This window comes from Schistocerca piceifrons, chromosome 10 (genome assembly GCF_021461385.2).
Source record: "Schistocerca piceifrons isolate TAMUIC-IGC-003096 chromosome 10, iqSchPice1.1, whole genome shotgun sequence".
Lineage (NCBI taxonomy): Eukaryota > Metazoa > Arthropoda > Insecta > Orthoptera > Acrididae > Schistocerca > Schistocerca piceifrons.
Genome location: NC_060147.1, coordinates 48,760,618 through 48,783,158, shown reverse-complemented (window position 1 = coordinate 48,783,158; position 22,541 = coordinate 48,760,618). Strand labels below are relative to the sequence as shown.

Here is a 22,541-nt window from a genome sequence, read left to right as displayed (position 1 = left end):
ACTGAAAAAAAAAACTACACAATGTTACTTATAATCCGTCTTGATTGCAAAAATGTTTATTCACATGACCGGTTTCGGTTCATTTGGAACCATCTTCAGATCTGCAATTTGAATGTGACGCAGCATGTGAAGGTTTCTGAGCGTGGACGGGTTACTCCTGTAACAGAAACTACAGATCTGAAGATGGTTCTAGACAAACCGAAACCGGTCATGCGAATAAACATTTTTGCAGTCAAGACGGTTTATAAATAACATTGTATAAAAAGTGCTTACGGTAGCCCTGCAGACATTATGTCTGTTTTTGCAAAACACTATACGTTTACGTTACCTAAGTTCAGTTACACCAGTAGAACTATTTATAGAACTAACAGTAGCGGTCTCGAAATTATCTGTCTACTAAGAAAGCAACTACTTGTATTAATACTACTACACCACAGCTAATACCAATACCAAGAAAACCTCACAAAATTATTAGCTAAAAACAACAATTCAAACGAACTGAATGAAAATTGTACTTAAGTATTTCACTAGATACAATAAGAAATGTCAGCAGAAAACTAAAGTACGAAATTTACTAATCTACTTCAACGCACAGAAAACTTAAAAAAAAAAAAAAAACCAGCTAGCGAACGTTTCCTAAGTCGCTACTTCACCACAAAAGGCACGCAACACTGCTGAAAACTATCTAATAAATGTATAACAGTGCACAAACAGGTTTGTCAATGCTTAGGTTTATAACCTCTACAGCTACACTGCTCGCCGCAATATGTAAACACACTACTGAGGCATGACGCTTAGACGAACGACGTAAGCACACTCATCAATAACCCAACCTTTCCTCTACCCGGAAAGGCTCGAAGTCCACCAAAGGCAAACGGTCTTCTCCTTCGCCGACTCGCAGTGCACACCACCAACCGTTTTTCAGCGTTGGACTCCACAGATCGACCGCACAAGCAATCCGATGCTTCTGTGGACCCCATGGTGCAGGATCCTCCTGCTTCTGTGCCTTGAAGCAGCGACTCTTCACAGGCTGTCACTCGGCAGCCGCCGTGGTAACACCCCTACATCTCTTCCTCATCATGACTCTCCTCCAATGGAATGTTCGCGGCCTTTTAGCATTGCAGCTTTCCCTTGTACTCCGCCTTCAGGAAACGAAACTGCGCCCTCATGACCGCATTGAGCTTTCAAATTTCTTACTGATTCGTTTTGACCTTCCCCCTGAGGTCGGCATTCCATTTCATGGGGGCGTCATGCTGCTCGTACTGGACGACACTCATAGTCAACCCATCTCCCTGACTACTCATCTTCAAGTTGTTGCAGTTCACCTTTTACTTCCCCACTTGACTTTTTCCCTCTGTAGCATTTATGTCCCTCCCGTCATTCGATGTCACCAAGACAGACTTGAATCTGGTTTCGCAGGACAGAGCAGATCAGATCATGGTTGTGGAAAGAGGCCAAAATCAGTTACTGTTAGTTGCACAAAACACACAACTTTATTTTCCTAAAAACACTTAATCACACGTGACCTTAAAAGGATTCTAAACAATACGGCTGAAAGCCCAAACACAAGTTATTAAAATTGCTTTAAGGAATACACGTGACTGAAGACCTTTCTTAAAAAAAAATTACGTAAATACTCGGCTGAAGGCCGCACACTGGACATAGAGCAAAACTTTCTAAAAAGATTATTTTAAACATAGAATCTTCAGAATTTTAATTTAAGGTGGCTGAAGGCCTTATCTTAAAAAATATTTCCTTTAAAAGCTTTACACCAACTACATTAATAGGTGGCTAAAGGCCTTGCACAGTATTTGAGACAAAAAATCACAATCTTAAAACAATAGAACAGTGGTGCTCAGAAGTGTTCCAAGGGTCGGCCTGAGGAGGTAACTCTATTGTAAGGTGAGGTGAGATAGGCAGCCAAGAATAAGATTAAGTAATCAGATGGCAAACCGACCCAGGGACTGCAGAAGGACCGACCAATAACCTAAACAACTCCTTTCCACCCAACCAACGGCACGACAACGGAAAATGTCATCGAGGACGAAGATACCAGCAGCACTACGTCTTCAAATATTGGCGTCTAAATACAGCCAAGGCGCAATAACCACTCAGAAATATGAACAACACCAAAGGCTGCCGAACTACACACCGTGCCGGACTCTGCCCCAACCGAACGACCCCCAACTACAGCGCGCAGGCAGCATTAACATAACTGCTCAGTCGAAATCACACAAGCTAGACACAGTTGCACGAAAACACTTCTCCACGAACTCGAACAATCCTAAAAGCTCTGTGGAACAACAAGGACGAATCACAAGTAGAGAAACACAGAGAACTCATAAGCGGTCGGCATCCAAATACACGTCGACCGATGAGACGACCACCCGAACGACCAACCAAAGTCGTCCCCAATCAAGTCGTGTGTATCAGGAACGGTCGGGCGAGTCTTGACTGTCCGGACATGACTGCAGCTCCATCTCAACTCAACTTGATGTTCATTCGGAACTCGGAGACACGACGACCCGGACACACTGGCTCGGACCGAACCATGCAGAGGTAACTCTTGCCCATTGGTGACCAGACATCTCTCCACAAGGAAGGAACCGACCCACGTCCGTCAAGATGACCAGCTGACGAGGCCCAGAAATGGTTAAAAGACCAAATACACGTCCCCCGATGAGACGACCGACCGAACGACCAACCGAAGTCGTCCCCAAGTCGTGTGTGTCAGCAATGGTCAAGAGAGTCTTGGCTGTCCGGGTCTCACTGCAGCTCTGTCTCGACTCGATGTCCGTTCGGAATTCGGAGACATGATGACTTGGACACACTGGCTTGGACCAAACTGCACAGAGGTAACTCTTGCCCACTGGCGACCCGACACCTCTGCACAAGGAAGGAACCGACCCACATCCAGCAAGATGACCAACTGACGAGGCCCAGAAACAGTCGAAAGACCAAATACATGTCTCCTGATGAGACGACCGACCGAACAACTAACCAAAGTCGTCCCCACTCAAGTCGTGTGTTCAGCAACGGTTGGGCGAGTCTTGGCTGTCCAACCTCACTGCTGCTCCATCTCAACTCGATGGCCTTTCGGAACTCGGAGACACGTCGACCCAGACACAGTGGCTTGGACCGAACCATGCAGAGGTAACTCATGCCCATTGGCGAGCCAGCATCTCTGCACAAGGAAGGAACTGACCCACTTCCAGCAAGAGGCCCAGAAATGGTCTAAAGACCAAATACACGTAGTCCTATGAGACGACCGATGGAACAACCAACCAAAGTCGTCCCCAAGTCGTGTGTGTCAGCAACGGTCAAGAGAGTCTTGGCTGTCCGGGCCTCACTGCAGCTCCGTCTCGACTCGATGTCCGTTTGGAATTCGGAGACAGGATGACTTGGACACACTGGCTCGGACCAAACTGCACAGAGGTAACTCTTGCCCACTGACGACCCGACACCTCTGCACAAGGAAGGAACCGACCCACATCCAGCAAGATGACCAACTGACGAGGCCCAGAAACAGTCGAAAGACCAAATACATGTCTCCTGATGAGACGACCGACCGAACAACTAACCAAAGTCGTCCCCACTCAAGTCGTGTGTTCAGCAACGGTCGGGCGAGTCTTGGCTGTCCAACCTCACTGCTGCTCCATCTCAACTCGATGGCCTTTCGGAGACACGTCGACCCAGACACAGTGGCTTGGACCAAACCATGCAGAGGTAACTCATGCCCATTGGCGACCCAACATCTCTGCACAAGGAAGGAACTGACCCACTTCCAGCAAGAGGCCCAGAAATGGTCGAAAGACCAAATACACGTAGTCCTATGAGACGACCGATGGAACAACCAACCAAAGTCGTCCCCAAGTCGTGTGTGTCAGCAACGGTCGGGAGAGTCTTGGCTGTCCGGGCCTCACTGCAGCTCTGTCTCGACTCGATGTCCATTTGGAATTCGGAGACAGGATGACTTGGACACACTGGCTCGGACCAAACTGCGCAGAGGTAACTCTTGCCCATTGGCGACCCGACATCTCTGCACAAGGAAGGAACCGACCCACATCCGGCAAGATGACCAACTGACGAGGCCCAGAAACAGTCGAAAGAGCCAAATACACGTCTCCCGATGAGACGACCGACCGAACAACTAACCAAAGTCGTCCCCACTCAAGTCGTGTGTTCAGCAATGGTTGGGCGAGTCTAGGCTGCTCTATCTCAACTTGATGGCCTTTCGGAACTCGGAGACACGTCGACCCAGACACAGTGGCATGGACCGAACCATGCAGAGGTAACTCTTGCCCATTGGCGACCCAACATTTCTGCACGAGGAAGGAACTGACCCACTTCCAGCAAGAGGCCCAGAAATGGTCGAAAGACCAAATACACGTAGTCCTATGAGGCGACCGATGGAACGACCAACCAAAGTCGTCCCCAAGTCGTGTGTGTCGGCTACAGTCGGGAGATTCTTGGCTGTCCGGGCCTCACTGCAGCTCCGTCTCGACTCGATGTCCGTTCCCAATTCGGAGACATGACGACCCGGACACACTGGCTCGGACCGAACTATGCAGAAGTAACTCTTGCCCACTGGCGACCCGACATCTCTGCACAAGGAAGGAGCCGACCCACGTCCGGCAAGATGACCAACTGACGAGGCCCAGAAACTGTTAAAAGACAAAATACACGTCGCCCGATGAGATGACCGACCGAACGACCAACCAAGTCTCCTCCCGTCGGACAGTGAATGTGTGACGCCAGCGGTCGGCGAGTACTGGCTGTGCGGACCTCACTGGCGCTGCGTCCCGACTGAACTCCCGACACATGACGACCCGGAAATACTAACGGTCGCTCCAAAGATAATACGACCGTGCTCTTATTGATACGCGCTGCTGCTGCCACTCACGGGCAGGCAAGCCAGCAACTTAGTGACGCCGGTAAATCGAATAAGAAATCAGACAGTAGTACCGCAAATACAAGATGTTAAACAATAAATGGCACGAACACGAGATGCACACGGCTCAAGACTTCCTTCAGCTTACTGGGCAGCTGCCTCCACCACTTTTGCTGCTCAGTGAGTTTAATGCGCATTGTTGTGTTGGCAGAAGAACCAACACTGTGTTAGTAGAGGAGGCCGAAATGCACGCGTTTTAGCTCACGCAGGCTGGCGTGAGGAAGAAAGAACTATAATGACGAGAGGTCTGGAAAATGACAAGGAATTAGAATTCAGAAAGCGGACGTAATTAGTTTGATACTTAACTTTAATCCATTAATGATGAACGTTGCTCTTGACGGTACATGATTCACAATATTATCTGTTCAGAATACATTCTGGAAGATAGTACTTATAGTAACTGAATATGGCGCCTTGCTAGGTCGTAGCAAATGACGTAGCTGAAGGCTATGCTAAACTGTCGTCTCTGCAAATGAGAGCGTATGTAAACAGTGAACCACCGCAAGCAAAGTCGGCTGTACAACTGGGGCGAGTGCTGGGGAGTCTCTCTAGACTAGACCTGCCGTGTGGCGGCGCTCGGTCTGCAATCACTGATAGTGGCGACATGCGGGTCCGACGCATACTAACGGACCGTGGCCGATTTAAAGGCTACCACCTAGCAAGTGTGGTGTCTGGCGGTGACACCACACGCATCATCCCCTTTGAGGTTCTCCTAGGACCTGTCAGAGAGGTACCCTCTTGGCTGACCTTCTTAACCAACTTAACCTCTTCTGCCTTAACACTGGAGCACCCACTTTCCTTTCCGACTCCTCGCACACCTATTCCCATCTGGACCTATCCTTCTGCACTGCCCATCGTCTTGAGTGGTCCGTTCTTTCTGACACCTACTTGAGCGACCATTTCCCGTGTGCTCTCCGTTTGCTGACTCCTACCCCATCCACATGCACGCCCAAATGGCAGATTACTAAGGCTGACTGGCAGCTTTACTCCTCCCTGGCAACCTTCACAGAACAAGATTTCCCCAGTTGTGATGACCAGGTGGACTATCTTACCGACATTATCCTTACTGCTGCAGAAAATTTCATTCCTTACACTTCCTCTTTACCACGTCGTGTCCCAGTCCCCTGTAGACTTAAGCATGCCGCAACTCAATTCGCGCACGCAGATGCGCTCTCCGCGCTTTTTCCCGTCGTTTTACGATGCCAAACTGCATTCATTACAAACAGATGGGTGCAAAGTGTCGTCACAATCTTCGGGATAGCAAAGGAGCTACCTGGATTTACTTCACTAGCCATAAGGTGCATAGCAGGACTTAGCCCATATGAATCATGTCGAGATTTTCTCGAGAAACTAAATATAATGGCAGTGCCTGACCTGCATATTGACAACTGCCTTGTCTTTGTTAAAGACAATCTGAGTAAATTTCACTTAAAGAAGACCATAACATAAGAAGTGGACATACAACTAATATGCTATAAGCTATGCTTGCAAAGACACATAACAGTTATAAATATTTTGGTCCTGTCTACTTCAACAAATTACCTGAAAATGCCTACACAGTGCCAGTAAATAAATTAAAAACTTTTGAGGTGGATGAAAAGTAAAGTAATTTACTCTGTTCAAGAGTTCCTCGAGTATGTGACAAATGATCCACTTTCCTTGTGAGAAGGAACAATAAATTAACTGCAAACTATACATATGCCGTATTGTACAAAAACAGGGTGTTTATAAATGAATATCGAGATTTTAAGGCTTTATAATACACTCCTGGAAATGGAAAAAAGAACACATTGACACCGGTGTGTCAGACCCACCATACTTGCTCCGGACACTGTGAGAGGGCTGTGCAAGCAATGATCACACGCACGGCACAGCGGACACACCAGGAACCGCGGTGTTGGCCGTCGAATGGCGCTAGCTGCGCAGCATTTGTGCACCGCCGCCGTCAGTGTCAGCCAGTTTGCCGTGGCATACGGAGCTCCATCGCAGTCTTTAACACTGGTAGCATGCCGCGACAGCGTGGACGTGAACCGTATGTGCAGTTGACGGACTCTGAGCGAGGGCGTATAGTGGGCATGCGGGAGGCCGGGTGGACGTACCGCCGAATTGCTCAACACGTGGGGCGTGAGGTCTCCACAGTACATCGATGTTGTCGCCAGTGGTCGGCGGAAGGTGCACGTGCCCGTCGACCAGGGACCGGACCGTAGCGACGCACGGATGCACGCCAAGACCGTAGGATCCTACGCAGTGCCGTAGGGGACCGCACCGCCACTTTCCAACAAATTAGGGACACTGTTGCTCCTGGGGTATCGGCGAGGACCATTCGCAACTGTCTCCATGAAGCTGGGCTACGGTCCCGCACACCGTTAGGCCGTCTTCCGCTCACGCCCCAACATCGTGCAGCCCGCCTCCAGTGGTGTCGCGACAGGCGTGAATGGAGGGACGAATGGAGACGTGTCGTCTTCAGCGATGAGAGTCGCTTCTGCCTTGGTGCCAATTATGGTCGTATGCGTGTTTGGCGCCGTGCAGGTGAGCGCCACAATCAGGACTGCATACGACCGAGGCACACAGGGCCAACACCCGGCATCATGGTGTGGGGAGCGATCTCCTACACTGGCCGTACACCACTGGTGATCTTCGAGGGGACACTGAATAGTGCACGGTACATCCAAACCGTCATCGAACCCATCGTTCTACCATTCCTAGACCGGCAAGGGAACTTGCTGTTCCAACAGGACAATGCACGTCCGCATGTATCCCGTGCCACCCAACGTGCTCTAGAAGGTGTAAGTCAACTACCCTGGCCAGCAAGATCTCCGGATCTGTCCCCCATTGAGCATGTTTGGGACTGGATGAAGCGTCGTCTCACGCGGTCTGCACGTCCAGCACGAACGCTGGTCCAACTGAGGCGCCAGGTGGAAATGGCATGGCAAGCCGTTCCACAGGACTACATCCAGCATCTCTACGATCGTCTCCATGGGAGAATAGCAGCCTGCATTGCTGCGAAAGGTGGATATACACTGTACTAGTGCCGACATTGTGCATGCTCTGTTGCCTGTGTCTATGTGCCTGTGGTTCTGTCAGTGTGATCATGTGATGTATCTGACCCCAGGAATGTGTCAATAAAGTTTCCCCTTCCTGGGACAATGAATTCACGGTGTTCTTATTTCAATTTCCAGGAGTGTATTTATTACATTAAACTTACAGTTAAAATGATATGTCAAATGAAAGAGCAACTCAAACAGTTTTACCAAGAACACTATAAATGTTCAATGTGATCACCATTTGTCACACAGTACACATCAAGTCTATAGCCAAGCGCTGGATAGGTCGCAAGGGGTCCAATGACAGGGCTTGCTTTGCATGGCCTCCACGTTCACCCGACCTAACGCCATGCGAGTTTTTTCTTTGGGGCTTCATCGAGGATCGTGTGTACGTGCCTCCGCTACCAGCAGACCTCCCTGAATTAAGAAACCGGATTGAAGCAGCTGTTGCTACAATCACTGAAGACACACTTGTCTACGTTTGGGAAGAACTTGATGTGTGGCGTGTGACAAATGGCGCTCACATTGAACATTTATAAGGTTCTTGGTAAAACTGTTTGAGTTGCTCTTTCATTTGACATATCATTTATAACTGTAAGTTTAATATAATAAATATTATAAAGCGTTAAAACGCCGATATTCATTTGTATTTTATTGCTGTTTCATGCAGTTATCGTTAATTATCTGTTTGAATATTTATTTATCATTCACTAAACTATGTAGGTCATTTATCTTGTAATTGATCTGTTATGAAATTTATTGTTCTTATTGACATTTGCGGAAATATGCATTGTATCCATCTTGGATTACTATATCGTAGTTAATGACATTAGTCCAAGTTTGTATTATTATTATTATTATTGTTATCATTGTGTTAACACTCACGATACCAATTGCATGTAAATATGCTCAAAGGTGGAATAAAACATTAGTATTTGTAAATAAAAAACTGCCATAGACTGGCAACCAGACGTACCTTAAACACACCATCAGATGTTCACAGGGCGCAATATCAAAGATTCTTCTTCCTCAAGCTCTTTATAGTGTGTGTGAAACGCCTTTCTGTACCACGTAATGACATTTTTCGCACCCACACTCTTATTTGTGTTGTTTTGCATTTCTTTTTCCTCCTATAGTATACAAACTATCACTGCAAGCTGTAAGCCACTGATTCCAAATAAATGGCATTTTTCTGCGAATGTGGACCAAACACACACTTAGCAACTTTTTTGTCTGCAATTTGCACATAAAAACAGTTGAGAATCAAACTTCCTGACAGATTACAACTGTGTGCCGGACCGAGACTCGAACTCGGGACCTTTGCCTTTCGCGGGCAAGTGCTCTACCAAAGTTTGGAAGGCAGGAGACGAGCTACTGGCAGAAGTAAAGCTGTGAGGACTTGGCTCGTCGTGCTTGGGTAGCTAAGATGGTAGAGCACTTGCCCGCGAAAGGCAAAGGTCCCGAGTTCGAGTCTCGGTCCGGCACACAGTTTTAATCTGCCAGGATTTCGCTGCAGAGTGAAAATCTCATTCCAGTTGAGAATCATTCTGCAAAGTCCACAGTTTCCGCGAGAAAACAGTTGCCACAGCCATGTGCGTTGAGATCATGTGACTTGAACTGATTGACGTCCCGCGACGTGAAACAGTGTAGATCCACTGTGATAGGACGGGGCCCTAACGGCCAGTGTGTATTACACACTGTTTTGTTGGACGTCCCAAACATTTGCTCATGGTGGACGTTTTTTGATCAAAAAATGCCAGCTTGCTATATTTGTGGGTGTATTATTCATTCCAATTACATTCTGAGGTGTGACGAATCACATTTCATTCATGAGTGGACTTGTTCAAATGATGTTTCCTTTATGTACCAGTACACAAATTTTGGATGTGCTGCTTACCTTTACTGTAATAGTCCGCAGCTCGTGGTCGTGCGGTAGCGTTCTCGCTTCCCGCGCCCGGGTTCGATTCCCGGCGGGGTCAGGGATTTTCTCTGCCTCGTGATGACTGGGTGTTGTGTGATGTCCTCAGGTTAGTTAGGTTTAAGTAGTTCTAAGTTCTAGGGGACTGATGACCATAGATGTTAAGTCCTATAGTGCTCAGAGCAATTTGAACCATTTTTTTTTTTTACTGTAATAATTTTATTTCTGTCATCTAACGTAAGATTTTCTATCAGTCCATTTCTCAAACCTCCCCAAATTAACACTATGAGAAGGAAAGATTGGAAACCGGCCAAACATATCAAAACGTGTTCTAGGCATTTGTGGGAGGAGAATGTAGACCGAACATCAGTTTCGTCAGTCCGTGTTAAGGGAAATGCTGGATTACGAATGCAGCCTTTTCACATCTCATACCTCTCTTGATTATCCAAAATGTATTAGAAAAAGAAAATTGCATTAATGAGACAAAATTCTTAATATTGCTGGATCACATACGCATTTAAGAGCAGAAAAACGTCTTAAAATGCCTTCCTGAATCTGTGTTATTCACGAAAGCGCGGTAACATTGTCTATACAAAACAACTGTTGCATGCACACAACAGAAATTATGATGATCGTTTGATACGGGGGAGGGAACCAAACAGCGATTTCGTCGCTCCTATCAGATTAAGTAAGAGAGACGACCATGACCTTTGAAAGGAATCATCTCAGTGTAACAATACTCATTTTGCACACTTCTGGTATCAATTATGGCTCTTTTACGCTGCGAACTCTTCAAGGGTCGTTTTGACTCTTCACGATTGAAATGAAATGATCGTATGACATTTATTTCTCTCTTCTAGATGTGGATGGGTTCATAGATCAGTAATCGAAATGGAAACTGCATCTGGAAAATCACAGTGATGATGTTTGGTTTTTGGTGCGCTCAGCTATGCGGTTATCAGCGCCCGTACAAATTCCCAATCTTTGCTCAGTCCAGTCTCACCACTTGCATAAATGGTGATGAAATGAGGACAACACAAACACCCAGTCGGAAAATCACGAGGATTATTAAACTTTTATACTGCTACTAATTACTAGCAATATAATTCACATTATACAACTGTTAATACTTCTGGTAATGAAAGCAGTGGAGTGGTGGGGGAGGTCTCAAACTTTGCATATACGATGCCCCTACGTTCATTCACAAACTTAGAAACTAACTCAATTTCAATTCCTGTCTTGTCCATGAGAGACTGGACACTAACTTTTGTGCCACTAGCAATCTATACATGTGACCAGAATTTACTTGGGTTGTCTGAAAGAACACTTGAAGTATTCTGCTTAAGTAGTCATTGAAGACTTCACATATTGCTCTCCTGACAGCCAAGTGCACTTCATTCAACATCTATTTTTTGCCATCTGCTTTGTTTTACATGTTTTTTTAGCGGTTTCTTACAGTGACTGTATAACATGAAGGGTCTCTCCAGTTACGACCTGTTCTACTGGAAAAATATCTGTCCAGTGCGTCGTAACTGTTCTTTTAATTTGAGTCATAGCTTAAAGTTCCTCACTGAGATATGACACTGCTGCTTATTTATCTAGTTTACTGAACTTATCTTTCTACTCACTTTGGTTGTCCTTTGCATTTTGGTACTTATTTTTGCTATAACTGCCTCATTGTTACTTATACCAGCTTTGATGAGGATACCCTCAAAGAGGTCAGATCTATTTATTGACGTTATATCAAATATATTTCAGTCATGAGTAGGGTGTAAAGACTCTGTGGTAACTTTTCCAGTTCAGCTGTCACTCATAGTTATTGCCACATCGAGTGGCTGACAATGTGGTTCAGATACTTGTGCAAGTAACAATGCGGTTAGAATCCATATTCTAAACTTGAACTCCTATGGTGTTGCGTGGTATTTGTGTTATGATTCTCAACATCACACTATAAATATTTTCACACTTGTTCCATTAACATACAACTAAGGCCAAAGGAAGAACATAAGTAAAACATACTTAATACTGTGTGCTTTGTTGAGACGAAATTTTATCTGTGGGCAAATGTAACTTGCGTGTATCATGTAACAACTGAGGAAGAATTGTTGGGAATATTAATACCATTTCAGCTAACTTTTGTCTGTTGGGTTACTGAAACCTTATATTAGGCTCTCATAAATAATCGCCTATACAGCGAGAGCATATTTTTCGGTTGCATTGACTCGGTTCATTTCTTACTTGCGCTAACCACAGTGTACCATGTGCGGTGATAAATAACAGATGTCACAGAACTCGCGTTAAGTCACAGGAGTAGCAAAATCGCAGAGATAGCGGAGAAATAAAATTTGTGAATTCGTTATTTGCAATTTCTAACTGCGACTAATCGCACTCACCGAAGAGCAGCATTCATAGAAATCTTTCGAATCAGAAGTTCGCAGTAAACTCTTCTTTACTCACCCATTTCATCACCTATAATTTAATCTCTATATTCTGCTGCGGATCACCCTCGATCCGCAAGCTCCAAAAATCATTTACCTCATCTAGCATCTCCACGAAGGATTCTACACGCTCTGATTACATTAAGGACCGTTTATATTGGCAATAAGGTGTACTATGTGAATGGGTACAGATTTATTTACTGATCGGTACTAACTGCACAGATACAAGCTAAATGATATACTCACGTATTAAGACCACAAATAGCTTCTTATGACAATACTTGCAGTTACTCTGCGTGAGCTCGTAGATTATTATTTCCGTCTCGTTGTAACTTACTAGTTAAGACTGACGTCTAGCGCCACGCAGCGGTCGTACGGGGAAGTACTTGGTCAGTGCGGCAGCGTTAAATAGATGGCGCGATGAGGCTGTTAGACGCTCCATTCGTCAGACAGTGAATTTCGTTCTCGCGGCAAAGTAATCGACGAACGGTACAAACTGTCTCCAATGGCCAATGGCTCTGAGCACTATGGGACTTAACATCTGTGGTCATCAGTCCCCTAGAACTTAGAACTACTTAAACCTAACTAACCTAAGGACATCACACACATCCATGCCCGAGGCAGGATTCGAACCTGCGACCGTAGCAGTCTCGCAGTTCCGGACTGAGCGCCTAGAACCACTAGACCACCGAGGCCGGCACAAACTGTCTCATTAGCTTCTTTCGTATTTCACAGATATTGGTAATTTCTTTGGCTCTGAAATTATCGAGCGGCCCCTGATTTCAATGAGTCTCCGGTTGGGCGCTAGCAGTAGAGAAAGCCGCCTCCTTTTTAGCGTTCCGTACATAGCTCGATAAAAACGGAACCCTTACAGGATGACATTGTTATGTGTCCGACTGTTGTTAAAGGCCTTTTTTCTCGCAAATGGGTTGACATATCAAACTGAAATTTATGTGACATACTACGGTCTATACTCCCTTGGCGATGTAAATAAATCTAAGGTTTTAAGATAAATCAGTCAAAAAATGGGAAGCATTTATGTTACATGTTTTGATACTCGCAAGTCACTCATCAAATCGTACAGAACGTTGATCTAGAATAAAGAAATTTGGCAAGAAGCAATGTTTCAACTAACGGAAAATATCCGAAAAGCGTTCATTTGTAATGATCAAACAATAATAATTTTTTGTGTCCTTTGTTCCATCTGTTGAGACCCCTTTTCCTCAGGAACGAGTAGACGTGTGAAGTTGAAATCTGTCATATACTAAGGTCTATGGCCCAACAGTGGTGTAAAAAAATTAAGCTCCAAAGTCAATGCAGTTAAAATATACGTTCGTTTATGACACTTCTCATTAACCTAGGCCGGTCGGGGTGGCCGAGTGGTTCTAGGCGCTACAGTCTGGAACCGCCCGACCGCTACGGTCGCAGGTTCGAATCTTGCCTTGGGCATGGATGTGTGTGATGTCCTTAGGTTAGTTAGGTTTAAGTAGTTTAAGTTCTAGGGGACTGATGACCTCAGAAGTTAAGTCCCATAGTGCTCAGAGCCATTTGAACCATTAATCTAGACTCAAACATTTGGCAATAAGGAAGGTAAACAAATACTTGGCACTGAGGATTTCGCGAGTTTCCTTAATCGAACTTGTTTCCACATATGCTGCCGCAATTTCAGTTCTTTCTTCTATCGAAAAAATCGTTTTGCAGACCGTAAAGAGAACCGTCTAACTTCACTGATGAAACAAACTAAAATGCTGACTGAAGAATGCTAACAACCGATTAATGCATAAAACTCTCCGTTGTTGTAGCTGTTAACTCTGTGAAGTCGAAATACAGTGCTCGCATTCAAAGGGGAGGCGGGATACTTTTTAACTGCGCCACCCTGTAGCTATGGTGGCGGAGAAAACACGGGTGCAAAGCTTGAAGTTCTGTTGATTACATCGTGTGTCATTACTAGTTAATACTCGCCGTGTTTATCAGTTACGAGTCTGGAAAAGAGCTACGTCACGAACAGCAATACATGTGAGGCTGTGGTGCGGCGTATTCGTCATACCAACGCGCTATGCTAAGCGGCTAATCACCAGCAAAGAATGGCAACTAGGAATTTAAAAAAAAAAAAAAAAAAAGGACTGCCGCGTTCAGTTGTTGTTCGAGTACAGAACAATAATATGGGAGACCGCAAGTGAACAGTCGATATAAATACAGCTCCCAATAAACGAACAATGAAATGTACTGTACATTTTAACACTAAATGAAGAATCAATTATCTCGAATAAATTTCGCTGTGGAAAGAATGACGAATGAAGTGAAACCCACCTTAATCGCTTTCGCTGTTGGCTGAATTCTCGCTGCTCCTGGTCGGGATGGTAGTTATCATGGATGCAGCGAGTTTTTTTTCCCATACCAGCTTAACCTGAGTTTTAAAAACGTTCAAAATAACCGGTTTCTGAAATAACCGATTTTCGGTTTTTTATTCTTAGTATGTCCTGTAATACACGTAGAAATCAAATACCGATTGAAAAATTTTGTCTCAGTTTCAAGATACATACATAGACTCGAAATATTAAATTAAATAGGGAAATAAAAGGAAACTTAGTGTCTTGTCGGCTACTGTGGGAGTCAGCACAGACACAAACAAGGAGGGAGAGAAACTGCGATGGCCGCCGGCAGGAATCCAAACTGATCTGTACGTAACACTCTGCAAGATTAATAGACACTTTAGTTCTGCACAGAAGGGAGAAAGAAACTGGTAGATCTGATATCCTGCAGGGCCCCCGCGACCACGCAAAAGTGCCACAACATGACGTGACATGGACTCGACTAATGCCTGAAGTAGTGCTGGAGGGAATCGACACTGTGAATCCTGCGGGGCTGTCCATAAATACGTAAGAGCACAAAAGGGTGGACATGTCTTCTGAACAGCACGTTGCAAGGCATCCCAGATATGCTCAGTCACGTTCATGTCTGGGGAGTTTGGTGGCCAGCGGAAGTGGATAAATTCAGAAGAATGTCCCTGGAGCCATTTCTGGAGGTATGGAGTGAAGCATTGTCCTGCTGGAATTGCCCAAGTTTGTCGGAATGCACAATGGACACGAATGGATGTAGGTGATGGTTCGAATGGCTCTAACACTATGGGACTTTACATCTGAGGCCATCAGTCCCCTAGACTGTGAACTACTTAAACCTAACCAACCTAAGGACATCACACACATGCATGTCCGAGACAGGACTCGAACTTGCGACCGTAGCAGCCGCGTGGTTCCGGACTGAAGCGCCTAGAACCGCTAGAGATGCAGGTGATCAGACAGGATGCTTACGTACGTGTCACCTGTCAAGAGTCGTATCTAGTCGTATGAAGGGTCCCATATCACTCCAACTGCACACGCCCCACACCATTAAATAGCCTTCACCAGCTTGAACCGGTGGCCTCCCTGGTGAGAAGCAGGGTCCTTCGATTCATGATGTTGCCTCCATACTCGCATATTCATTTGCTCAATACAATTTTAAACGAGACTCGTCTGACCAGGTAACATGTTTCCAGTCATCAACAGGCCATTGTCGGTGTGGACGGGCCAAGGTCAGGCGTAAAGTTTTGTGACACGCAGTCATCAAGGGTACACGATGATGTTACCTTGAATGGTTCGCCCGCTGACACTTCTTGATGGCCCAGCATTAAAATCTACAGCAATCTGTGGAAGGGTTGCACTTCTGTCATGTTGAACGATTGTCTTCAGTCGTCACTGGTCCCGTTCTTCCAGGATTTTATTCCCACTGCAGCGATGGCGGAGATTTGATGTTTTACCGGATTCCTGATCAAATGGTCGTACGGGAAAATCCCCACTTCATCGCTACCTCGGAGATGTACACGTCCATCCACTCGATACAATTTGAAACGAGAGTCGTCCGACCAGGCAGCATGTTTCCAGTTCAATGTCGGTGTTGACGGGATCAGGGGAGGCGTAAAGCTTTGTGTCGTGCAGTCATCAAGGGAACACGAGAGAGCCTTCGGCTCGGAAGCCCATATCGATGATGTTTCGTTGAATGGTTCGCACTCTGAAATTTGTTGATTGCCCGGCATTGAAATCTGCAGCAACTGGCAGAAGGGTTGCACTTAGTCACGTTGAACGATTCTCTTCAGCCGTCGTTGGCCCCGCTGTTGCAGGATCTGTTTCCGGCCGCAGCGATGTCGGAGATTTAATGTTTTACAAGATTCTTGATATTCACAGTAGCCTCGGGCATGGATGTGTGTGATGTCCTTAGGTTAGTTAGGTTTAACTAGTTCTAAGTTCTAGGGGACTAATGACCTCAGCAGTTGAGTCCCATAGTGCTCAGAGCCATTTGAACCATTTATTCACAGTACACTCATGAAATAGTCATACAGGAAAATCCACAATTGACAAGTGTAATGTGCTGCGAATACACAGAAAGATAGATCCTTTATCATTTAGCTACAAAATAGCAGGTCAGCAACTGGAAGCTGTTAATACCATAAATTATCTGGGAGTACGCATTAGGAGTGATTTAAAATGGAATGATCATATAATGTTGATCGTCGGTAAAGCAGATGCCAGACTGAGATTCATTGGAAGAATCCTAAGGAAATTCAATCCGAAAACAAAGGAAGTAGGTTACAGTACGCTTGTTCGCCCACTGCTTGAATACTGCTCAGCAGTGTGGGATCCGTACCAGATAGGGTTGATAGAAGATATAGAGAAGATCCAACGGAGAGCAGCGCGCTTCGTTACAGGATCATTTAGTAATCGCGAAAGCGTTACGGAGATGATAGATAAACTCCAGTGGAAGACTTTGCAAGAGAGGCGCTCAGTAGCTCGGTACGGGCTTTTGTCAAAGTTTCGAGAACATACCTTCACCGAGGAGTCAAGCAGTATATTGCTCCCTCCGACGTATATCTCGCGAAGAGACCATGAGGATAAAAACAGAGAGATTAGAGCCCACACAGAGGCATACCGACAATCCTTCTTTCCACGAACAATACGAGACTGGAATAGAAGGGAGAACCGATAGAGGTACTCAAGGTACCCTCCGCCACACACCGTCGGGTGGCTTGCGGAGTATGGATGTAGATGTAGATATCTCGGAGATGCTGCGTCCCATTGCTCATGCACCGACACCACGTTTATACTCTCATAAATCTTGATAACCTGCCATTGTAGCTGCAGTAATCGATCTAACAACTGCGCCAGGCACTTGTTGTCTTATATAATCGGTGCCAACCGCAGCACCGTATTCTAGGTGTTTACACATCTCTGAATTTGAATACGCATGCCTGTACCAGTTTCTTTGGCCTTCAGTGTATAAAGAGAAGAACAAAACTTAACTTCTAAGTATGAGGTGATGTACTTTCGGTGCAAGTACGAGGGTGAGTGAAATGAAAACCTTAAATATTTTTTTAAATATTATTTATTGTGCAGAAGAGGTACAAGGCTGTATCACTTTTCAACATAATCTCCCCCACGCTCAATGCAAGTCCTCCAGCGCTTGCAAAGTGCATAAATTCCTTTAGAAAAAAATTCTTTTGGTAGTCCGCGCAACCACCCATGCACCGCGTGGCGTACCTCTTCATCAGAACGGAACTTCTTTCCTCCCATTGCGTCGTTGAGTGGTCCAAACATATGGAAATCACTTGGGGTAAGGTCTGGTGCGTGTGGTGGATGAGGAAGACACTCAAAATGCAAGTCTGTGATTATTGCAACTGTTGTACAGGCAGTGTGGGGTCTCGCATTGTCATGTTGCAAAAGGGCACCTGCAGACAGAGCAATCCACGTCGCTTTGATTTGATTGCAGGCCGCAGATGATTTTTTAGGAGATCTGTGTATGATGCACTGGTGACAGTGGTCCCTCTAGGAATGAAATTCTCCAAAAGGACGCCTTTTTCGTCCCAAAAGAGAGTCAGCATAACCTTCCCTGCTGATGGTTCCGTTCGAAACTTCTTCGGTTTTGGTGATGAAGAATGGCGCCATTTCCTTGCTTGCCCTCTTCGTTTCCAGTTGGTGGAAGTGAACCCAGGTTTCGTCCCCAGTAACGATTCTTGCAAGGAAGCCATCACTTTCTCGTTCATAGCTCAGAAGTTCTTCACAAACATCAACACGTCGTTCTCTCATTTCAGGAGTCAGCTGCCGCGGCACCCATCTTGCAGACACTTTGTGAAACTGGAGCACATCATGCACAATGTCGTATGCTGACCCGTGAGTAATCTGTAAACATGCTGCAATGTCATTCAGTGTCGGCGGTTTTCCTTCACTATGGCTTCAACTGCTGCAATGTTCTGTGGAGTCACAACTCGTTGTGCCTGACCTGGACGAGGAGCACCTTCCACTGAAGTCACACCATTTGCGAACTTCCTACTCCATTCGTAGACTTACTGCTGTGGCAAACATGCATCACCGTACTGAACGTTCATTCGTCGATGAATTTCAGTAGGTTTTACACCTTCAATACGCAAAAACCGAATAGCAGAACGCTGTTCTGCCCTGGTGCAAGACGCAAGTGGGGCGGCCATCTTTATATTGATACTGCGACGGTATGTGTACATCTGCACTATGCTGCCACCTACAGGCCATTCTGCACGCTGTTTGTAGCACGCTTACCAACTTACATGACAACGGCGCGAAATTTCGATTTTTTATTTCAAATTTAATGTTTTCATTTGACTCAACCTCGCATATAATTGTTTGAGCTATCTTTATTGCTTGAAGTACCTCGACCGTGACCCCGTTGGGCCGGGGAGATTTCCCACTTTTCAGATTTGATATTACTTTTACCACCTCATGCGGTGAGAGGGGGTATACTGCTGTGTTATTGGTATACTGTCTTTCTCGCTCTTTTTCTTATTCCAACCTGCTCTGGTGTGTCCTCCATGGGGTCATCATCCGGAAGCAGGGCTTGGTGGAGCACCGTTATTGTTTCTTGCCTAGTTGTTGTAGTGTTCTCACCAGATGTCCTTATCGATGATAACACCGTAGGTGCCCTTATCTTTTCACGAACCAAGTTATATGGCTTTCCCAATTCTTTGTATTGCCTGTAGAGGTTTAGCCTGAATTCTCCATGTAGCGGGTTGAATGTTTGCTGATACCTGCATCTTGCTCTGTGCGTAGCCTGGTGCAGGTCACTAAGTTCTGGAGTCCATGATGCTGGGTGCACGCTTTGGACTCTACTCCTCCTAGACACGACAACGTCTACTGCCTGCTTTATGCTATCTACCCCACTGCCTCGTCTGTATCGAGATCCACATGCAGCTCTGGCGAATTGTACTCCTGGAAGAGCCTTTCCCAGTCTGCTTTTTTGTAATCACATTTTGAGAGCCATTCTTTACTGTCCAGGAGCTGGTCATGCAGTTGTTTATAGGTCTGAGAATCACCTCCGTTTGTTTTACTGCAGATGCGGCCTCTGTATTTGCAGGGTATGCAGACGCAAACTGCGGATGTGCAGTCATTGTGCTTGTGTCCTTCAAATGGCTCTATGGGACTTAACATCTGAGGTCATCAGTCCGCTAGAACTTAGAACTACTTAAACCTAACTAACCTAAGGACATCACACACATCCATGCCCGCGGCAGGATTCGAACCTGCGACCGCAGCGGTCGCGCGGTTCCAGACTGAAGCGACTAGAACCGCTCGGCCACATCGGCCGGCGCTTGTGTCCTTAGTTGCCGCACTTGGCACACGTAACGTCGGCCTTTCTGCATGTTTTAGTCATATGTCCTAGGTCACAACACTTAGAACTCTGGTTTACTACAGTCTTTCACAGAGAGTGATTCGAAATCTATGTAGACTCTCTGTCTCCATGTAAGGACTCTGTACAGGTGTGGGCTGACCTCCAGTATCTGGTGACTGAAAATCCTTCCCTTAGGCCCTGTTTTAAACCTTCTTTTGACCCCTCTGTCGAAGTCTTCTTTTGTTAGATTCTGCTCGTAATGGCTTTCTAGAAACTCCTTGTCAGTAAGGGTATCTGGCACATGATACACTGCCACGAGTGGCTACGGTTTTCAACCTCATACTTCTACACACTATTACTGTTCGCAGAACGCAGGCTATACAGGATGTTACAAAAAGGTACGGCCAAACTTTCAGGAAACATTCCTCACACACAAAGAAAGAAAATATGTTATGTGGACATGTGTCCGGAAACGCTTACTTTCCATGTTAGAGCTCATTTCATTACTTCTCTTCAAATCACATTAATCATGGAATGGAAACACACAGCAACAGAACGTACCAGCGTGACTTCAAACACTTTGTTACAGGAAATGTTCAAAATGTCCTCCGCTAGCGATGCATCCACCCTCCGTCGCATGGAATCCCTGATGCGCTGATGCAGCCCTGGAGAATGGCGTATTGTATCACAGCCGTCCACAATACGAGCACGAAGAGTCTCTACATTTGGTACCGGGGTTGCGTAGACAAGAGCTTTCAAATGCCCCCCTAACTGAAAGTCAAGAGGGTTGAGGTCAGGAGAGCGTGGAGGCCATGGAATTGGTCCGCCTCTACCAATTCATCGGTCACCGAATCTGTTGCTGAGAAGCGTACGAACACTTCGACTGAAATGTGCAGGAGCTCCATCGTGCATAAACCACATGTTGTGTTGTACTTGTAAAGGCACATGTTCTAGCAGCACAGGTAGAGTATTCCGTATGAAATCATGATAACGTGCTCCATTGAGCGTAGGTGGAAGAACATGGGGCCCAATCAAGACATCACCAACAATGCCTGCCCAATCTAATCACGTTGGAATGAAGCCTCATCCGTAAAGAGAACATTTGCACTGAAATGAGGATTGACACATTGTTGGATGAACCGTTCGCAGAAGTGTAGTCGTGGAGGCCAATCAGCTGCTGATAGTGCCTGCACACGCTGTACGCGGTACGGAAACAACTGGTTCTCCCGTAGCACTCTCCATACAGTGACGTGGTCAACGTTACCTTGTACAGCTGCAACTTCTCTGACGCTGACATTAGGGTTATCGTCAACTGCACGAAGAATTGCCTCGTCCATTGCAGGTGTCCTCGTCGTTCTAGGTCTTCCCCAGTCGCGAGTCATAGACTGGAATGTTCCGTGCTCCCTAAGACGCCGATCAATTGCTTCGAACGTCTTCCTGTCGGGACACCTTCGCTCTGGAAATCTGTCTCGATACAATCGTACCGCGCCACGGCTGTTGCCCCATGCTAATCCACATATCAAATGGGCATCTGCCAACTCCGCATTTGTAAATATTGCACTGACTGCAAAACCACGTTCGTGATGAACACTAACCTGTTGATGCTACGTACTGATGTGCTTGACGCTAGTACTGTAGAGCAATGAGTCGCATGTCAACACAAGCACCGAAGTCAACATTACCTTCCTTCAATTGGGCCAACTGGCGGTGAATCGAGGAATTACAGTACATACTGACGAAACTAAAATGAGCTCTAACATGGAAAGTAAGCGTTTCCGGACACATGTCCACATAACATCTTTTCTTTATTTGTGTGTGAGGAATGTTTCCTGAAAGTTTGGCCGTACCTTTTTGTAACATCCTGTATATCGTGTTTCTATTACTCAGTACGGATTCTCTCAAAGTCTGCGACCGAACCGGACTCCAACCAACGACGAGAGCCTGTTTAAGTCAGCGTTGACAGGGGGCGCTGAACTACCTGGAGGTGAGGGATAAGTCCCTGCAGTCGCACTCTCCTCTCTGCCCTCGGTGGCTCAGATGGATAGACCGTCTGCCATGTAAGCAGGAGATCCCGGGTTCGAGTCCCGGTCGGGGCACATATTTTCAACTGTCCCCAATGATGTATATCAACGCCTGTCGACAGCGCAGGTTCTTGCTTTATCATTCCATTCTAGAGCGCTGCATGGTCACCGATGGTATCTGTTCTTTTGGACATATTCGAAAGAACAGATATCATCTTCACATTTCATAGAAAGGCCCATTTGGCTGTCACAGCATACCGGTATTTCGACGATATTCCACTTACCGTTTAGTTGCCCTTCATTGCAAGCCACCCTGCGCTTACATTTCAATAAGGTAAAGGCTATCCGTCCAAAGTTTCTACAGTTTGTCTTCGTGCTTGCCAAACCCTACCTCGGCCAACAAGGTCGCCTGATCTCTAACCAATCAGCTGGGGATTTTGTCGATCTAACGCGCCAGTAGGACAGAATTTGGCATGATGTCCTTCAGGAGAACATACGGCC

The 22,541-nt window shown here is 46.0% G+C and overlaps 1 non-coding gene across 1 annotated transcript; it reads left to right on the top strand.

Annotated features, from left to right (window-relative positions):
- The first annotated feature begins 22,040 nt into the window (after positions 1-22,040).
- Positions 22,041-22,115, top strand: Trnat-ugu. The gene has a single exon. It is a non-coding gene; the product is annotated as a tRNA-Thr (tRNA).
- The last annotated feature ends 426 nt before the right edge of the window (positions 22,116-22,541 follow it).